The sequence below is a fragment of the Elephantulus edwardii genome, unplaced genomic scaffold (genome assembly GCF_000299155.1).
Source record: "Elephantulus edwardii isolate Elephantulus edwardi_28Jun2011 unplaced genomic scaffold, EleEdw1.0 scaffold00219, whole genome shotgun sequence".
Lineage (NCBI taxonomy): Eukaryota > Metazoa > Chordata > Mammalia > Macroscelidea > Macroscelididae > Elephantulus > Elephantulus edwardii.
Window position 1 is genome coordinate 4,767,386 of NW_006399969.1, and position 4,011 is coordinate 4,771,396.

Genomic DNA, 4,011 nt, shown 5'->3' on the forward strand with positions numbered 1-4,011 from the left:
TTGTATCTTAAGCTTTCTTGGCTTCTGTGATTCCAAAAACTTTGACTGCTGACATTTTTCTTTTGACAAGTGTCTCTTAAGGTTAGTTGTGCTGTCTCCCAGGGAAGGTGACGTGTCCTGTAGAACTTCTGTGTAGATTATGTTTCCCCTTCTTTCAAGCCTCACTTCCGCCCAAGAGCATGCTTGTCAGAGTTTCCAAGGGCTTGCTCCCACCGGAAATCCCGGGTACCTGTGAACAATACCAGATGTCAAAACAATCCCAAATTCATCAACATCACCCCATCAGGATCTCCATGACTCACAGTCAACTCAACAACATTTAATGTTATGTGCCTTTAAGTTGCTTGTAATTCATAGCTACTCTCTGTAAAACAGCTCTGAAGCCTGATCTCACCTGAGCCAATCTTATTGTCTCTGACACACCTACTTCCATTGCCCCTGTCATCTGATCAATCCCTCTCATCGAGAGTCTTCCTCTCTTCTGCTGTCCTTCCACCCTTTCAAGCTTCATGTCCTTCCCCAAGGACTGGTCCCTCCTTGCAACATGTCCAAAGTATGTCAGACAAAGCTTCAGAATTCTTGCTTCCAAGGATCAGCCTATGACTTTTTTAAAAGCAAAACAAAACATGAAAGACAAAAAGACAAAGTAAATCCTCCTGACAGAGGCAATTGAATGGGCCTCCTCATGTTGCTTTTGCCCCCACTCTCCGGAGCATTTGGGGAACTGATACAGGCACCATGAATTCTTCCACCAAGGGCTAGAGAGGCATCTGTGATTGGGGACTAGGAACCCTGTCAGCAAGGGGGAGACAGGTCCTCAGCAGGGATTAAAAGATTAAAAGAGATAGGGAGAGACTGGAACATAAGGCAATTTCTGAAGACTCATCAACCACCTGCAGGTGACACAACTCTGCTTGCTGAAATTGAGGAGGATCTGAAGTACTTGCTGCTGAAGGCAAATGTCTGCAGCCTTCAATGTGGATTGAAGCTCAACATCAAGAAAACAAAGATTCTCACCACTGGGCTGATGGGCAACATTATTACAGATGGTTAAAAATTGGTTTGTTAACAGCTTTAGTTTGCTTGGCTCCACAATCAATATTCGTGGAATCAGCAGCCAGGGAATCAAAAGACAAATTGCATTAGGAAGGTCAGCTGTCAGGGATCTCTCCAGAGTGCTAAAAGGCAATATCAGTCTGGAGACTAAGTGCTTGATCCAGGCCATAGTCTTCACAATTACTTGCAATACCTCAGAAAAGAGGACCATGACTAGAGATGATAGAAAGAGAATTGACTCCTTTGAGCTGTGGTGCTGGAAAAGAGTATTGACTAGACCATTTCTTTCTAAGAGAACAAATGGGTTCATCCTGAAAAGGATGAAACCAAGCTGCTCCTTGAAGTCAAAGATTCTGAGGCTCGATTTTACATACTTTGGGCATGTTGCAAGGAGGGATCAGGCTTTGGAGAAGGACATCATGCTTCTTAGTGTAGAGGGACAGCACAAGAGAGGAAGATCATCAATGAAATGGGTTGACTCAGTGACTGGGGAAATTGGGGTAGGTGTGTCAGAGACAATAAGGTTGACACAGGATAGAGCAGGGTTCAGAGCTATTGTACATAGGATCACTATGAGTTGCAAGGAAATCAACAGCACATAACAACAACATCCTGGGGTCTTCTCTCCCTGGCTTATCTCTGCTGTTGTCTCAGCTGTGGTGGACTGTGTTCTTCTCCTGGAGAAGACCTAGGATGCATGCTCTCATCATGGTTGTGACCCTGTACTTTCTCCTTGTCCACCCATTCAACATCATACTGCACCTCTGAATTTAGCTTAAAATTGTGGAACCACACACACAAACACACACACATTCAGATACTGCTTGTCCTTCAGGTGTGGTGCAACAAGGTGCAGAGAAGCATGAGGAGGGAGGAAGAAATACTTTCTGAAGAACCGCTAGGACCCTGGCGGTGAGAGCTGGATGCGAGTGGCCACATGGTGGACCCATATGCTGTGTTTAGGAAGCAGGGTGGAGTTGTGGCTCACAGTGCAGACTCATTAGGATAAGGAGGCGTGGCCAAGACGGGACAGGTAATACTGAGGATACCTAAGGTAGCTCCATGGATGCTGCTACATTACAAACATTTCTCTCCACTACCAAGCCCTGGGTCTCTGTCCATCTCTCATTTTGGAGCCGCTGGAACAGGTAGGGTGTCAGCTTTAAAAACCCAGCTTCAGATGGGGGGCCTGTAGCTGCCACGGCCAATGTCTGTAAGAGATGGTAGAGTTCAGGGTCTCCCAGCCTGGGAACCGGGAGGACCATGGCTCTCCCTCTGTCGGTTCTCTGGGAGGCTCTGACCCACTGACTTCTCACTTGGTCCACCTTTTCTGCTGAGGGGGTGGGGCCATCATGCACTTCCATTCTAGAAAGTCTTGGGTCCTGCACCACTGTTTCATTGCCCTCTGTCCACCTAATCCTGCTGCTCCTTGCCCTCAGAGTGCAGGTGCTCTGGATACTCTCAGCAATGGGAACACAGAGAAGAGGCGCCTAAGCTGTACCTAGAGATCCCAGGGGCCTCTCAGCCAGAGGAATGATAGCGGGTTGGTCAGTGCCCAGGGCACAGGGGAATGAGCCCAATAGCCTACAACATGCACTGACCAGAACTGAAGGTAGCAATGCACAATTTACATTTCAAATAATAACTACTTAAAAGGAAAACCAAGACCAAGACACCAGGCTCTGCCCACTACAAAGTCTGGGTCAAGCCTGGAATGGGCAGGGGGCATGCGCCTTTAAAAATATCCTTGTACACACCTGCATCCTGTTCACCCTCTTAGGACTGACTGTTGCTTACAAGTGGGCTTCTGGTGTTGGTCGTGGATGACTGCTGTACAGACCCAAATAGGGTGAGTCTGTGGGGTGGCACCCTCAGGCTGGTTCCAGTGTGGTGATGGGGACATGCAGGCTTGGGCCAGTTGTAGCTGTTGTATCTGTCCAGGCCTTTTTATACATCAGACTTGGAGGCTTCAGGGTGTGTGAATGAAGATGGGGCTCCTTGACCTTGTTGGTGATATTCGTGGCTTTAATATTACCCTTGGGGCCCCTGGGCTGAGTGCCCCCATCAACAGCTGACTCGAAGCCTTCACTCAGAGTGAAGGTGACGAGTCCTGGGTATATTAGAGGTTGATGCTGCTCAGCACATTGCTCTGGATGACTCCCGGAGCTGCCTTGTCCCAGGCTGCTAACAACTAGCACAAGAGGGTCATAGGGAGCAATGGCCCAGGTGAGGAGTCCCTGTGGGTTTGTCAGCCGGGGCTAGCCCCCTGTGGAATTGGGCTTGGTTGCTTGGGAGGTTGTGGAAGGACTCAGGATTTTTGCGGGCCTTGCACACCCAGGATCACTAGGCTTGTCCCCGGGGGCCACCGAGGGGCCACTGTTGCTGACAGTCTTGAGGATAAAAGAGAGAAGCTCAAAGTTGGACAGGATGGAGATGTACTTGCAAGGTTCTGTGGGGGTACTGGGATACTGCTGGGGGTTGGGGTGAGTTGGGGGCCACAATGTAGGTGAGAGTACAGGGCTGGCATGGACTGACTGCAGGGCTGAGGACACAGGTGGCATCGTGCCTGTCCTGCTTGGGGATGAGCAGGGAGGTAGGATCCTCAGAGTCCAAGAACTCTGTTCAAGGGGAAGCTGGACTGCCTCAGTGTTAAGTCCTTCTTCCTCTTCTTCCCACTGCCCCCCGACCCCAAACCACATTTTATACTGGTTTACTTACAAAGTTTTATACATTGTTTTTCACTTTGGAACTTTCCTGTTGCTTTCACCTACGCTCCCTAAGCCCATCTAATTGTGTGATGTTAAGGTTAAGCCCATCCCCATCCTCATCAACTCTGTGCTCCCCCCTCTTCCTTGTACTTGTGCTACAATAACTTTTTTTATTAATTTAGTTTGTTTATTTTTCATTTCAATGAACATCTACAGAGATTTTGGAATTCCATTCATTCATTGTTGC